This window comes from Panulirus ornatus, chromosome 45, assembly GCF_036320965.1.
Source record: "Panulirus ornatus isolate Po-2019 chromosome 45, ASM3632096v1, whole genome shotgun sequence".
Lineage (NCBI taxonomy): Eukaryota > Metazoa > Arthropoda > Malacostraca > Decapoda > Palinuridae > Panulirus > Panulirus ornatus.
In genome coordinates, this window is record NC_092268.1 from 2,283,851 (window position 1) to 2,300,627 (window position 16,777).

Consider the following 16,777-nt stretch of genomic DNA (forward strand, 5'->3'; position numbering starts at 1 on the left):
AGATCTTAAGAGTATATGGTGTGGGAGATAAGCTGCTAGAAGCAATGAAAAGTTTTTATCAAGGCTGTAAGGCATATGTACAAGTTGGAAAAGAGGAGAGTGATTGGTTCCCAGTGGTCAGTCTGCTGCAGGGGTGTGTGATTTCCCCATGGTCGTTTAATTTGTTTATGGATGGGGTGGTTAGGGAGGTAAATGCAGGAGTTTTGCAAAGATTGGCAAGTATGCAGTCAGTTGGGGATGAGAGGGCCTGGGAAGTGATTTGGTTTCTGTTCACAGATGATACAGCACTGGTGGCAGACTTGATTGAGAGACTGCAGAAGCTGGTAACAGTTTGGAAAAGTGTATGAAAGGAGAAAATTGAGAGTAAATGTGAATAAGAGCAAGGTTATTAGGTTCAGCAGGGTTGAGGGACAAGTTGGATGGGATGTCAGTTTGAATGGAGAAAAACTGAAGGAAGTGAAGTGTTTTAGAAATCTGGAAGTGGACTTAGCAGTGAATAGAACCACAGAAGCAGAAGTGAGTCAAGTGGGGAAGGGGGCAAAGGGTCTGGGACTGATGAAGAATGTGAGGAAAGAGAACATTATCTCTGAGGGCAAAAGTGGATTTAATGTTTGAAGGAATAATAGTTCCAACAGTATCATATGGTTGCGAGGCATAGGGCATTTACTGGGTTGTACAAAGGAGGGTGGATGTCTTGGAAATGTTTGAGGACAGTATGTGGTGTGAGATGGTTTGACTGGGTAAGTAATGAAAGGGTAAGAGATGTGTGGTAATAAAAAGTGTAGTTGAGAGAGAGCAGAAGAAAGTGTGTTGAAATGCTTTGGATACATGGAGAGAATGAGTAGGGATAAGTTGACAATGAGGATATATGTATCAGAGGTGGAGGCAACAAGAAGCAGGAGACCAAACTGGAGGTGGGAGGATGGAGTGAAAAAGATTTTGAGCAATTTGGGCCTGAACATACAGGAGGGTGAGAGGTATGCAAAGAGTAGCAGTGAACTGGAATGATGCAGTATACCAGGATCGAACGTGGTATCAGTGTACTGAACCAGGACAAGTGAAACATCTGGGGTAAACCATGGAATGGTCTGTAGGGCCTGGATGTGGATAGGGAGCTGTGGTTTTGGTGCATCACACATGACAACTAGAGACTGAGTGTGAACTAATGTGGCCTTTTTTGTCTGTTTTCCTGGCACTACCGTGCTGACATGGGGAAGCAATGCTGTTTCCTGTGGGGTGGGGCACCTGGAATGGATGAAGGCAAGCAAGTGTGAAAATGTACTTGTATATGTGTATATGTTGATATGCATGTGTATGTGCATTTATGTATGTAATGTGTATATGAGTGGATGGGTCATTCTTTGCCTTTTTCCTGACGCTACCTTCTAACTGGCAGCACATTTCTATAGTCTTACACTAAGTAAGTCCATCTGCTGCACTAGAAACATCTCTATGACCTATTTCATCCATATCCTAGTTCTACACACTACTTGGCACACACACACACACACACACATTTGTATTCACATTGTCCTCCAAACCTGAGTTTGTATCTAACCCTCTTTCAATTTGTACATCTGTTATACTGTTTTGTGGTCTTTCTTCATTGTCCAAGTCTCATTCACTAGTCTCTTAAAACCTGTTTATTGCATCATATAGTCCCTGAATTTATCATCTCGTATGAATTCGTCCAACCTCTGATTCGCTGTTTCTTTATGACAGGTCTTGTCTCTAAGAGTATTTGCTTTGATCGTTAACATGTTTCCTTCCAATGGGTCAAGATCTTTTAGCTGTCTTACTGTAGCACCATGCACCTTTCAAATTCCTGATTCTTCTATTTTTCTTTTCAAGTGAGACACCTATCTCTATAGAATTCCACATATACAAACTATATTACAGGGCTTTAACTGTCTGTCAGGTATCATTAGTTGAGGAATAACATTCATGCTTGTCCCACAGTCAACCTGAAATTTCACTTTATTGCTTACCTCCATTGATGTCATGATGGCTTCATTGCTGAGTCGTGTTGAAAGCTTCATAAAATACACGACATCGGGGTCGTCCTTCGTGGATGCCATAATGGCCTCATCGTTGCATCATGTCGAAAGCTTGTAACACACAGGAAATTGGGGTTGGCTTTTCTATCAGGATCCTCTTGAATACCACTGACCATACTTCTAAAACCCTTGCCTGGTTTTGATCTGCGTGTAATTGCAAAGTGATTCTTCTCCATGCATATGCTACAGGTCTTGCTATATGCCGGGCATTCTTCTGTCTTCCCAAATATGCTTGTTGCTAAAGAATTTGCATTCCTTCATTGGCGTGTGTGACCAGGCATGGTCCTCATGTTTAATGTTTCATTTCATTTGTCTTCCTTCATGGGTTTCTAGGTCACCTTGTTAACAGCGTCTGGTCATACACCATGATATACTGCCATCTGCTGCTTATGTGCCATACAGATTTTCATCCTCTTTAAAGAATTTCTCACAGAGTAAGTCATCTGAGTGTCCAAGTACTAATCTTTCATCTAACATTCCTTGGATGGATTCCCGAATCTGGTGATAGGTGAATCTTGCAATTCTCCTGTCTGTTCTCCACACTTTCGAAATCTATTTGTCTGCCAGTTCATTCTTCGTTGCTGGTAAAATTTGCCATCAAATTTGGCAAGTACATTTTTTAGCCACTTGTTTAGGCTGGTTATCTATCTACTGGTGCTGGGAACATAATGAATTACACATCTCTTATAAATAGCTCCACCAAAGGTTACAAGTACTGCAGCTTTCTCCTCATCGGGTTTCTTCTTTAAAACCTTCTTCTATAATAGAGGGTAATACATTTTTGTTTATAGGTCTTCAGAGATCTTTCATTGTCAACTGTTAGGTTTATTTTGTTGGGAATGTATGAGTTACTGCCGTTTGCACCACCACTTGATCTTGCTTCAAATCATCACAACATGAGCTTGTCATTTTTCTCCAGTTGTTTCTAGTCTGTCATGACAAATGGTGCTTTTACAGCTGCCAGTATGTTTTTGTACAGGTTTGTACATCTCCCAGAGGCATAATATTCTGGAAGAGATAGAGAGATGAACTGACATGGGTTGCCATTCTCCATAAACAGAACACTTATATTCTTTTGGATGTGACCAAAACAGCTGATTGATTATAGAAAACATGATAATAGAATGTAATAAACACAATTATACTGTTGTAAATCCTAAGGTAGCATACAGGATAGGAGTAGGTCATTTTAATATATAAATAGGATCACTTCTATTGTAAATTCTAAGGTAACATATAGAAAAGGAGTTGGTCATTTTAATATAAAAACAGGATAATTTCTATGATAGTCTTATTAGTATTGTAAATCCAAACGTAACATATAGGATAAGAGTCGGTTACCTTAATATATAAATAGAATAATTTCTATGATAGCTTATTAGTATTGTAAATCCTAAGGTAACATACAGGATAGGAGTTGGTCATTTTGATAAATAAATAAGATAATCTATGATAGTCTCATTAGTATTGTACATCCTACGTTAACATATAGGGTGCATTTTCATATAAAGTAGTTGTAGTATTTGCCGAATTTTATCCACTTGCTTCATAAATTTGATAATATATTCAAAATAGAAAAAAATTTGTGTTGCAGGCAATCATTTCTACAAGATGGCAATGAAGATGAGAAGGAAAACGTTCAAGAAGAATGTCTCAGAGTGCTGCAAATTATACAGTCAAGATACTGCAAGGAATGTTGGCCATGATTTCACTATGGACTAAAGAAAATGGTGAGTATGGGAGCTGCTCGTCTAGTTACACTCTTGGTATCAAAGTGTATATTTTGCCATTTCTCAGATGTGGATATGAATTTTCTGTCCCCCTCACTCCTTTCCTCCATCCTTTCTTGACCTTTCTCCTGGACCACCAACCTTTGGGATCCCTGACTCTAGAAAATTTGGTAAGCTAGGTGAAGAATAGCAGTGAAATTGCTGTGGAGTGGGTCTGGAAAGGCATGGTATAATGGTCAAAAGCCTGATAATTTGACAAGAGCAGTACAGAATAAGATCCTTTGTATAAGGAAAAGGGGATGAAGATTGAATGTAAGAATTATAGGGGAATGTCTAACAGAATACTAGTTAAGTAATAATGTGAATTCCAAATGCAGTTCTGTTAAAAGTGTACTTGTCTCGGTGGTATTTGTACTCCAAATTGTAATGATATAGGAAAGAGAAGCCTTGATATCTGGGTGACAATTCTACCTCAGGGAACTGGGCGTCCCTGCCCTTTACCAGCCTGCAGGATTAGTAGCAGGAATGCTAGCTCTGTAAATTCAAATCCTTCAAAAGATGTATAACTAAAAGCACTTGATACCCACTTTGTTTAATGAGAATGGAGCAAATGATGATAGATGCTACGCATCAGTATTTAAGGGCAATCGATGAGAACTAGATGCCACCGTAAAACTATGGGCTTAAGTCCATACATTGAACTGATCAGTTAAAATCTAATGCCAAACACAGGTCCTTGTAGCAGTCTTAAATATAATTTTGTATGTATACAGTTTATATACTCTTAAAATGATTATACTAACTGCATTTGGTGCTTGTCAGGTGGATGAGTACGCCGCTGTTGGTAAACCATCTTAGCAGCCTCGTCGTCCCATGGTCAACTGGACTCCAAGCCAACCAGACCCATGGCCATTGGGCCCCTGGCCAACTGGACCCTTGGCCAACTGGACCCTTGGCCAACTGGAACCTTGGCCAACTGGACCCCTGGCCAACTGGACCCCTGGCCTACTGGACTCCTGATCAACTGTACCTCTGCTGTTTATGGTCAAGCTGAAAGGAAAGATGATAAGTTCTCTCTCTCTCTCTCCCCCAGTGGCTGCTGCTTCTGCAGGGTGGTGGCAGTGTCCATACTGAAAGCAAAGATTATTATTACCCTTTACTCCCACCATAGCCACCAACTACTTCATCCCCCAGTGACCTAAACCTGTTGTTGCTGCTGCAGTTGTTGTTGCAGCAGTGGGGGTAGAGCAAGGGTGTTATTACCCTCCCTCCTGCACCTCTCCCTCTCCCCTGCCCCCATCCACCTTCCCCTACCCTCCTTCCACCCTCCCCCCCCAAAGTCCTCTCCCCCTCACCCCTACCCCCCATTCCCTGGGACCCCTCCCACCCACCCACCACCTCCCCCTTCCTACCCAACCCCCATCTCCTTCCCCCCACCTCCTCCCCTCAACCCACTCAATCCAACCCCCCTTTCTCTACCCCCGCTGTGGCTAATGATGCTGCTGCTGTTGCTACTGCTCAATCTGTAAACATACATAAAATCAGTGTCCCCTTCACCCACCCTCTTGCTCCATTCTTGCCCCAAACCTTCCACCTCTTCCTCTTACTGCTTCTGCTGCTGTTGTTGTTCAATCTGTTAACGTAAAGAAGTAAATTAATATCTTCTTCCACACACTTGCTCTGCTCTCGTCTCTTCACTCATGCCCATCCAGCTGCTGCTACTGGTGTTGAGATTTCTGGTGGGGATAAATATAGCAAAGTATTCATTATGATACCAGGGGTGTAACCATAAGGAACACCCCTGATTCCTCCTTTATGAAGTCCTGGTAAGATGGACATTTATGTTCCTTGGAGTACACCTGAACCTTCTTCCTCAGAGTGGTTGCCATCATCAACACTGCTCTACTGAAGGCCTCCTCCTCAACTGGACCCCTCACCTACTGGACCCCAAGAAGACTGGACTCTTGGCCAACTGGATATACCTGACACCAGATCCCTCCTGGAACTCCCATCCTTACATCCCTCCCTTGCATGCACCATTCCACGCAGTCTTCCACTATTTCTCTCCCACCAGTATTCCTCCACCCTATTTCTCCATGTCACACCAACCCCTTTAATTGTACTATTATACAGTGCACTTTCCTTGTAAACTTCCAGTCTTCCATTCTTTCAACATGCCCAAACCACCTTAAAGTATTATGTTTCACCCATTCTACAACTCCATAATTCATTCCCTATACACCCTTTCATTTTCTTCATTCCATCTAGTCACATCACAAGCTCTTCTCAAATGATTCATTTCCATGGCCTGAATTCTTGACCTCTGTGACACATTCCATGCCAACGTTTCAGTTGCATAGGTCAGGGTTGGGAAAACTATACTGTCCCTTAATCCTCTCCTCACTTCCATACTTATACCTCTACCCTTCATTCTTCTATTAAGGGTCTCAATGACTCTTGTACCCTGAACTGCTCTCTCCCTTGTCTCTCCTTCCATATCACCACACTTACCCAAGATGGCTCCTAGATACTTAAATTCTCTCTTCCAGTCTCTTTCCCCCCATATCCAAAGCATAATTTAGCCCACAAAATCTATACTTTCACTCTGTTTCCTTTCAAACATCATTACTTTACTTTTACTTGCATTTACCTTTAATTGCCTATCCTTACACACATCATAAAACACACAACTTCTGCAACTCCTCTTCACTCTTCGCAAACAACTCAGTATTATCTGCAAACAGGCTTGCTACTAGCCACCATATCTCACTGCCACACTCCATCTCCGCACCCCTTTTCCCGAGTTTTGCTTTCATCTCAGATTCAGGTGAGAAACTGCTGAAGTTGGTGACTGCCTTTGGTAAAGTGTGTGAAAGAAGAAAGTTGAGAGTAAATGTGAATAAGAGCAAGGTAGGGTTGGGGGACAAGTTAATTGGGAGGTAAGCTTGCAGGAAAAAAAAAACACAGGAAGTGAAGTGTTTTAGATATCTGGAAGTGGATTTAGCAGCAGATGGAACCATGTAAGCAGAAGTGAGTCACAGGGTGGGGGAGATGGAACCATGTAAGCAGAAGTGAGTCACAGGGTGCATGCAAGGAATAAAGTCACATAGGTTCTGGGAGCATTGAAGAATGTGTGAAAGGTGAGAAAGTTATCTTGGAGAGCAAAGATGGGAATGTTTGAAGGAATAGTGGCTCCAACAACGTTATATGGTTGCAAGGCTTGGGCTATAGATAAGGTTGTGTGGAGTAGGGTGGATGTGTTCGAAATGAAATGTCAGAGGACAATATGTAGTGTGAGGTGGTTTGAACGAATAAGTAATGAAAGGGTAAGAGAGATGGGTGGATATAAAAAAAAGGGTGGTTGAGAGAGCAGAAGAGGGTGTGCTGAAATGGTTTGGTCACATGGAGAGAACAAGTGAGGAAAAATTGACAATGAGGATATATGTGTGGAGGGAATGAGAAGTGGGAGACCAAGTTGGAGGTGGAAGGATGAAGTGAAAAAGATTTGTAGCGATCAGGGCCTGAACATATAGGAGGGTGAAATACGTGTAAGGAATAGAGTGAACATGCTGTCAATGGATTGAACCAGGACATGTGAAGCACCTGGGTAAACCATGGAAAGTTTTGTGGGGGCCTGGATGTGGAAAGGGAGCTGTGGTTTTGGTGCATTACACGTGACAGCCAGACTGAGTGTGAACGAATGTGGCCTTCGTTGTGGCAGGGTGGCAGTGGGAATGGATTGAAGGCATGTACATGTCTGTGTATGTATATGTATGTACACGTTGAAATGTATAGGTATGTATATGTCCATGTGTGGATGTTTACGTATATACATGTGTATGTGGGTGGGTTGGGCCATTCTTTTGTCTGTTACCTTGCGCTACCTCACTAATGCGGGAAACAGTGACAAAATATATCAAAATAATAATATAGTGTGTGTGTGTGTGTGTGTGTGTGTGTGTGTGTGTGGAGGGTGAGAACGATATCTCAGAGCAAAAATGGGTACGTTTGAATGAAGAGTAGTCCCAACAATGTTATGTGGTTGCGAGGCATGGGCTATAGATAGGGTTGTGCGAAGGAGGGTAGATGTGTTGGAAATGAAGTGTCAGAAGACAATATGTGATGTGAGGTGGTTTGATCGAGTAAGTAATGAAAGGGTAAGAGAGATGTGTGGTAATAAAAAGAGTGTGGTTGAGAGAGCAGAAGAGGGTGTGTTGAAATGGTTTGGACACATGGAGAGAATGAGCAACAAAAGATCAACAAAGAGGATTCATGTGTCAGAGGTGCAGGGAACAAGAAGCAGGAGACCAAATTGGAGGTGCAAGGATGGACTGAAAAAGATTTTGAGCGATCAGGGCCCGAGCATACAGTTGGGTAAAAGGCATGCAAGGAATAAAGTAAATTGGAATGATGTGGTGTACTGGGGTCAACATGCTGTCAGTAGATTGAACCAGGGCATGTAAAGTGTCTGGGGTAAATCATGGAAAGGTCTGTGGGGCCTGGATGTGGAAAGGGAGCTGTGGCTTCGGTGCATTACACATGACAGCTAGAGACTGAGTGTGAACGAATGTGGACTTTTTGTCTTTTCCTGGCACTACCTCGCTGGAGAAGGGAAGGGGGGATGCTGTTTCTGTGTGGCGAGGTAGTGACAGGAATGGACGTAGGCAGCAATTATGAATAAGTACATGTGTATTTCTCTGTGTTTGTATATGTATGTATATTTTGAAATGCATATGAATGTATATGTGTGTTTACATACACATGTATACGTGAGTAGTTAGGCAACTCTTCGTCTGTGCAACCTTGCTGATGCGTGTCATAGAAGGTGACTAAAGGGAGTGGGAGCGGGAGCTAGAAACCCTCCCCTCCTTGTATTTCAACTTTCTAAAAGGGGAAACAGAAAAAGGAGTTACGTGGGGAGTGCTCATCCTCCTTGAAGGCTCAGATTGGGGTGTCTAAATGTGTGTGGATGTAACCAAGATGAGAAAAAAGGAGAGATATATGGTATGTTTGAGGAAAGGAACCTGGATGTTTTGGCTCTGAGTGAAACGAAGCTCACGGGTAAAGGGAAAGAGTGGTTTGGGAAAGTGTTGGGAGTAAAGTCATGAGCTGGTGAGAGGACAAGAGCAAGTGAAGGAGTAGCACTACTCCTGAAACAGGAGTGTTGGGAGTATGTGAGAGAGTGTAGGAAAGTAAACTCTAGATTGATATTGATAAAACTGAAAGTGGATGGAGAGATATGGGTGGTTATTGGTGCATATGCACCTGGGCATAAGAAAGATCATGAGAGGCAAGTATTTTGCGAGCAGCTGAGTGAGTGTGTTAGTAGTTTTGATGCACTAGACCGGGGTATAGTGATGGGTGATTTGAATGAAAAGGTGAGTAATGTGGCAGTTGAGGGAATAATTGATGTATATGGGGTGTTCAGTGTTGTAAACGGAAATGGTGAAGAGTTTGTAGATTTGAGTGCTGAAAAAGGACTGCTGATTGGGAATACCTGGTTTAAAAAGAGCTATAAGTATATGTACGTAAGTAGGAGAGATGGCCAGAGAGTGTTATTGGATTACGTGTTAACTGATAGGCGCATGAAAGAGAGACTTTTGGATGTTAATGTGCTGAGAGGTGCAACTGGAGGGATGTCTGATCATAATCTTGTGGAGGAGAAGGTGAAGATATGTAGAGGTTTTCAGAAAAGAAGAGAGAATGTTCGGGCGAAGAGAGCAAGAGAGCTTGGGAAGGAGACTTATGTGAGGAAGTACCAGGAGAGAGTGAGTGCAGAATGGAAAAAGGTGAGAGCAAAGGACCTAAGGGGAGTAGAGGAGGAATGGGATATATTTAAGGAAGCAGTGATGGCTTGCGCAAAAGATGCTTGTGGCATGAGAAGTGTGGGAGGTGGGCAGATTAGAAAGGGTAGTGAGTGGTGGGATGAAGAAGTAAGATTATTAGAGAGAAGAGACACATTTGGACGAGTTTTGCAGGGAAATAGTGCAAATGACTGGGAGATGTATAAAAGAAAGTGGCAGGAGGTCTAGAGAAATGTACATGAGGAGAAAAAGAGCAAATGAGAGTTGGGGTGAGAGAGTATCATTAAATTTTAGGGAGGATAAAAAGATGTTTGTGAGGCCTGGATGTGGAAATGGAGCTGTGGTTTTGGTGCATTATACATGACAGCTAGAGACTGAGTGTGAACGAATGTGGCCTTTGTTGTCTTTTCCTAGCACTACCTCGCGCACATGCGGGGAGAGGGGTTGTCATTTTATGTGTGGCAGGGCGGCAACAGGAATGAATAAGGGCAGCATGAATAATGTACATGTGTATATATGTATATGTCTGTGTATGTATATATATGTATACGTTAAACTGTATAGGTATGTATATGTGCATGTGTGGACGTGTATGGCTATACGTGTGTATGTGGGTGGGTTGGGCCATTCTTTCGTCTGTTTCCTTGTGCTACCTCACTAATGCGGGAGACAGTGACAAAGTATAATAATATAATAATAATATGTAGAGGCATTTGGATGAGTTTTGCAGGGAAATAGTGCAAATGACTGGGAGAAGAATAAAAGAAAGAGGCAGGAGGTCAAGAAAAAGGTGCAAGAAATGAAAAAGAGGGCAAATGAGAAATGGGGTGAGAGAGTATCATTAAATTTTAGGGAGAATAAAAAGATGTTTTGGAAGGAGGTAAATAAAGTGCGTAAGATGAGAGAACAAATGGGAACATCGTTGAGAGGTAATAATAAGTAGTGGTGATGTGAGAAGGAGATGGAGTGAGTATTTCGAAGGTTTGTTGAATGTGTTTGATGATAAGAGTGGCAGATATAGGGTGTTTTGGATGAGGTGGTGTGTGAAGTGAGAGGGTTAGGGAGAATGATTTGGTAAACAGAGAAGAGGCAGTAAAAGCTTTGTGGAAGATGAAAGCCAGCAAGACTGCGGGTTTGGATGGTATTGCAGTGGAATTTATTAAAAAAGGAGGTGAATTTGTTGTTGACTGGTTGGTAAATATATTTAAAGTATGTATGACTCATGGTGAGGTGCCTGAGGATTGGCGGAATGCATGCATAGTGCCATTGTACAAAGGCAAAGGGGATAAAGGTGAGTGCTTAAATTACAGAGTATAAGTTTGTTGAGTATTCCTGGGAAATTATATGGGAGGGTATTGATTGAGAGGGTGAAGGCATGTACAGAGCATCAGATTGGGGAAGAGCAGCATGGTTTCAGAAGTGGTAGAGGATGTGTGGATCAGATGTTTGCTTTGAAGAATGTACGTGAGAAATACTTAGAAAAGCAAATGGATTTGTATGTAGCATTAATGGATCTGAAGAAGGCATATGATAGAGTTTATAGAGATGCTCTGTGGAAGGTTTTAAGAATATATGGTGTGGGAGGCAATTTGTTAGAAGCAGTGAAAAGTTTTTATCGAGGAAGTAAGGCATGTGTGCGAGTGGGAACAGAGGAAAGCGATTGGTTCTCAGTAAATGTAGGTTTGCAGCAGGGGTGCGTGACGTGTCCATGGCTGTTTAATTTGTTTATGGATGGGGATGTTAGGGAGGTGAATGCAAGAATTTTGAAGAGAGGGGCAAGTATGCAGTCTGTTGTGGATGAGAGAGCTTGGGAAGTGAGTTAGTTGTTGTTTGCTGATGATACAGCGCTGGTGGCTGATTCATGTGAGAAACTGCAGAAGCTGGTGACTGAGTTTGGTAAAGTGTGTGAAAGAAAGCAGGGTAAATGTGAATAAGAGCAAGGTTATTGGGTACAGTAGGGTTGAGGGACAAGTCAATTGGGAGGTAAGTTTGAATGGAGAAAAACCGGAGAAAGTGAAGTGTTTTTGATATCTGGGAGTAGATATCTGGGCATAGATATCTCGGAGTTTATTTTGACAGTGGATGGAACCATGGAAGCAGAAGTGAGTCACTGGGTGGGGGAGAGGGCAAAAGTTCTGGGAGCATTGAAAAATGTGTGGAAGGCGAGAACATTATCTTGGAAAGCAAAAATGGGTACGTTTGAAGAAATAGTGGTTCCAACAATGTTATATGGTTGCGAGGCGTGGGCTATAGATAGAGTTGCGCGGAGTAGGGCGGATGTGTTGGAAATGAGATGTTTGAGGACAATACGTGGTGTGAGGTGGTTTGATCGAGTAAGTAATGAAAGGGCAAGAGAGATGTGTGGTAATAAAGAGTGTGGTTGAAAGAGCAGATGAGGGTGTTCTGAAATGGTTTGGTCAAATGGAGAGAATGAGTGAGGAAAGATTGACAAAGAGGATGTATGTGTCAGAGGTGGATGGAACAAGGAGAAGTGGGAGACCAAATTGGTGGTGGAAAGATGGAGTGAAAAAGATTTTGAGTGATCGGGGCCTGAACATGCAGGAGTGTGAAAGGCGTGCAAGGAATAGAGTGAATTGGAACAATGTGGTATATTGGGGTTTATGGATTTATCCAGGGCATGTGAAGCGTCTAGGGTAAACCATGGAAAGTTTTGTGGGGCCTGGATGTGGAAAGGGTGCTGTGGTTTTACATGACAGCTAGAGACTTGAGTGTGAACGAATGTGGCCTCTGTTGTCTTTTCCTAGCACTACCTCGTGTGCATGCAAGGGAAGGGGGTTGTCATTTCATGTGTGGCAGGGGTGGCGATGGGAATGAATAAAGGCGGCAAGTATGAATTATGTACATGTGTATATATGTATATACATGTCTGTGCTGAGAGGTGCAACTGGAGGGATGTCTGATCATTATCTTGTGGAGGCTAAGGTGAAGATTTGTATGGGTTTTCAGAAAAGAAGAGTGAATGTTGGGGTGAAAAGGGTGGTGAGAGTAAGTGAGCTTGGGAAGGAGACTTGTGTGAGGAAGTACCAGGAGAGACTGAGTACAGAATGGAAAAAGGTGAGAACAATGGAAATAAGGGGAGTGGGGGAGGAATGGGATGTATTTAGGGAATCAGTGATGGATTGCGCAAAAGATGCTTGTGGCATGAGAAGAGTGGGTGGGTTGATTAGAAGGGGTAGTGAGTGGTGGGATGAAGAAGTAAGATCATTAGTGAAAGAGAAGAGAGAGGCATTTGGACAATTTTTGCAGGGAAAAAATGCAATTGAGTGGGAGATGTATAAAAGAAAGAGACAGGAGGTCAAGAGAAAGGTGCAAGAGGTGAAAAAGAGGGCAAATGAGAGTTGGGGTGAGAGAGTATCATTAAATTTTAGGGAGAATAAAAAGATGTTCTGGAAGGAGGTAAATAAAGTGAGTAAGACAAGGGAGCAAATGGGAACATCAGTGAAGGGCACAAATGGGGAGGTGATAACAAGTAGTGGTGATGTGAAAAGGAGATGGAGTGAGTATTTTGAAGGTTTGTTGAATGTGTTTGATGATAGAGTGGCAGATATATGGCTGTTTTGGTCGAGGTGGTGTGCAAAGTGAGAGGGTTAGGGAAAATGATTTGGTAAACAGAGAAGAGGTAGTAAAAGCTTTGCGGAAGATGAAAGCCTGCAAGGCAGCAGGTTTGGATGGTATTGCAGTGGAATTTATTAAAAAAGGGGGTGACTGCATTATTGACTGGTTGGTAAGGTTATTTAATGTATGTATGACTCATGGTGAGGTGCCTGAGGATTGGCGGAATGCTTGCATAGTGCCACTGTACAAAGGCAAAGGGGATAAGAGTGAGTGCTCAAATTACAGAGGTATAAGTTTGTTGAGTATTCCTGGTAAATTATATGGGAGGGTATTGATTGAGAGGGTGAAGGCATGTACAGAGCATCAGATTGGGGAAGAGCAGTGTGGTTTCAGAAGTGGTAGAGGATGTGTGGATCAGGTGTTTGCTTTGAAGAATGTATGTGAGAAATACTTAGAAAAGCAAATGGATTTGTATGTAGCATTTATGGATCTGGAGAAGGCATATGATAGAGTTGATAGAGATGCTCTGTGGAAGGTATTAAGAATATATGGTGTGGGAGGCAAGTTGTTAGAAGCAGTGAAAAGTTTTATCGAGGATGTAAGGCATGTGAACGTGTAGGAAGAGAGGAAAGTGATTGGTTCTCAGTGAATGTAGGTTTGCGGCAGGGGTGTGTGATGTCTCCATGGTTGTTTAATTTGTTTATGGATGGGGTTGTTAGGGAGGTGAATGCAAGAGTTTTGGAAAGAGGGGCAAGTATGAAGTCTGTTGGGGATGAGAGAGCTTGGGAAGTGAGTCAGTTGTTGTTCGCTGATGATACAGCACTGGTGGCTGATTCATGTGAGAAACTGCAGAAGCTGGTGACTGAGTTTGGTAAAGTGTGTGAAAGAAGAAAGTTAAGAGTAAATGTGAATAAGAGCAAGGTTATTAGGTACAGTAGGGTTGGGGATCAAGTCAACTGGGAGGTAAGTTTGAATGGAGAAAAACTGGAGGAAGTAAAGTGTTTTAGATATCTGGGAGTGGATCTGGCAGCGGATGGAACCATGGAAGCGGAAGTGGATCATAGGGTGGGGGAGGGGGCGAAAATTCTGGGAGCCTTGAAGAATGTGTGGAAGTCGAGAACATTATCTCGGAAAGCAAAAATGGGTATGTTTGAAGGAATAGTGGTTCCAACAATGTTGTATGGTTGCGAGGCGTGGGCTATGGATAGAGTTGTGCGCAGGAGGATGGATGTGCTGGAAATGAGATGTTTGAGGACAATGTGTGGTGTGAGGTGGTTTGATCGAGTAAGTAACATAAGGGTAAGAGAGATGTGTGGAAATAAAAAGAGCGTGGTTGAGAAAGAAGAGGGTGTTTTGAAATGGTTTGGGCACATGGAGAGAAAGGTTGACCAAGAGGATATATGTGTCGCAGGTGGAGGGAACAAGAAGTGGGAGACCAAATTGGAGGTGGAAAGATGGAGTGAAAAAGATTTTGTGTGATCGGGGCCTGAACATGCAGGAGGGTGAAAGGAGGGCAAGGAATAGAGTGAATTGGATCGATGTGGTATACCGGGGTTGACGTGCTGTCAGTGGATTGAATCAGGGCATGTGAAGCGTCTGGGGTAAATCATGGAAAGCTGTGTAGGTATGTATATTTTGCGTGTGTGGACGTATGTATATACATGTGTATGGGGGTGGGTTGGGCCATTTCTTCGTCTGTTTCCTTGCACTACCTCGCAAACGCGGGAGACAGCGAAAAAAAAAAAAAAAAAAAAATATGTCTGTGTATGTACATATATGTATACAATGAAATGTATTGGTATGTGTATGTGCGTGTGTGGATGTGTATGTATATACATGTGTATGTGGGTGGGTTGGGCAATTCTTTCATCTGTTTCCTTGCACTACCTCGCTAATGTGGGAGACAGCAAGAGTGGTTTGGGAATGTTTTGTTTGTAAAATCAGGGGTTGGTGAGAGAACAAGAGTAAAGGAAGGAGTAGCACCACTGAAGGAGAAATTGTGGGAGTATGTGATAAGAGTGTAAGAAAATAAACTAGATTGATATGGGTAAAACTGCAAGTGGTTGGAGAGAGATGGGTGAATATTGGTTCCTCTGCACCTGGTCATGAGAAGAAAGATCATGAGAGGAAAGTGTTTTGGGAGCACCTAAATGAGTATGTTAGCAGCTTTGATAAACAAGACTGGGTTATTGTGATTGGTGATTTGAATGCAAAGATAAGTAATGTGGCTGTTGAGGGTATAATTGGTGTACATGGGGTGTTTAGTGTTGTAAATAGAAATGGTAAAGAGCTTGTGGATTTGTGTGCTGAAAAAGGACTGGTGATTGGGGACATTCCCTCGGACAGCAAAAATGGGTATGTTTGAAGGAATAGTGGTTCCAACAATGTTATATGGTTGTGAGGCATGGGCTATAGGTAGAGTTGTGCAGAGGAGGGTGGAAGTGCTACAAATGAAATGTTTGAGGACAATATGTTGGTGTGAGGTGGTTTGATTAAGTGATGAAAGGGTAAAAGAGATGGTAATAAAAAGAGTGTGGTTGAGAGAGCAGAAGAGGGGTGTTTTGAGATGGTTTGGTCACAAGGGAGAATGAGTGAGGAAAGGGAGAATGAGTGAGGAAAGGAAAGATTGACAGAGAGGATATATGTGTCAGAGGTGGAGGGAACAAGAAGTGGGAGACCAAATTGGAGGTGGAAGGATGGAGTGAAAAAGATTTTTAGCGATCAGGGCCTAAACATACAAGAGGGTGAAAGGCGTGCAAGGAACAGAGTGAGTGATATACAATGTGATATACCGGGGTTGACTTGCTGTCAATGGATTGAACCAAGGCATGTGAAGCATCTGGGGTAAACCTTGGAAAGTTTTTTGGGACCTGGATGTGGAAAGGGAGCTATGGTTTTGGTGCATTACACATGACAGCTAAAGACAGTGTGAACAAATGTGGCCTTTTGTTCTTTTCCCAGCACTACCTCACACATGCATGGGGAGAGGGGGGTGCCACTTCATGTGTGGTGGGGTGGCAACAGGAATGGATGAAGGCAGCAAGTATTGATATGTGCATGTATATATATGTATATGTCTGTGTATGTACATGTATGTATATGGTGAAATGTATAGGTATGTATATGTTAATGTGCTGAGAGGGGCAACTGGAGGGTGTCTGATCATTTATCTTGTGGAGGCGAAGGAGAAGATCTGTAAAGGTTTTCAGAAAAGAAGAATGTTGGGGTGAAGGAGAATGGTCAGAGTAAGTGAGCTTGGGAAGGAGACTTGTGTGAGGAAGTACAGGAGAGATAAAGTCAAAATGGAAAAAAAAGTGAGAACAAATGACATAAGGGGAGTGGGGGGGGGAAATGGGATGTACTTAGGGAAGCAGTGATGGCTTGCGCAAAAGGATGCTCATGGCATGAGATAGGTGGGAAGTGGGCAGATTAATAAAGGGTAGTGAGTGGTGGGGGGAAGTAAGACTGTTAGTGAGAGAAAAGAGAGAGGGGGTTTTTGGAAGATTTCTGCAGGCAAGCAGTGCGAATGACTGGAAGATGTATAAAATAAAGTGGCAGGAGGTCAAAAAAAAGGTGCAAGAGATGAAAAAGAGGGCAAATGAGATTTGGG

The 16,777-nt window shown here is 42.7% G+C and overlaps 1 protein-coding gene and 1 long non-coding RNA gene across 27 annotated transcripts in view; one reads left to right on the plus strand and one right to left on the minus strand.

The window, feature by feature from the left end:
- The window catches only part of LOC139762987 (uncharacterized), a 492,364-nt gene that overhangs the window by 181,952 nt on the left and 293,635 nt on the right, over positions 1–16,777 (plus strand). The gene's annotated exons all lie outside the window — the stretch shown is intronic.
- Positions 1–16,777, minus strand: part of LOC139762991 (uncharacterized) — a 97,134-nt gene that overhangs the window by 46,722 nt on the left and 33,635 nt on the right. For 2 of the 8 annotated variants that reach the window (XR_011715976.1, XR_011715980.1), the window contains exons 1-2: positions 4,591–4,962; positions 1,989–3,065 (exon numbers count right to left, since the gene is read on the minus strand). The exons of 1 other annotated variant lie outside the window; for it this stretch is intronic. This is a non-coding gene — a long non-coding RNA (uncharacterized lncRNA). Of the gene's footprint in view, positions 1–1,988; positions 3,066–4,590; positions 4,964–16,777 lie in introns of those variants that run through there. 5 more of the 8 variants (XR_011715982.1, XR_011715979.1, XR_011715981.1 and 2 more) reach the window with 4 other exon arrangements.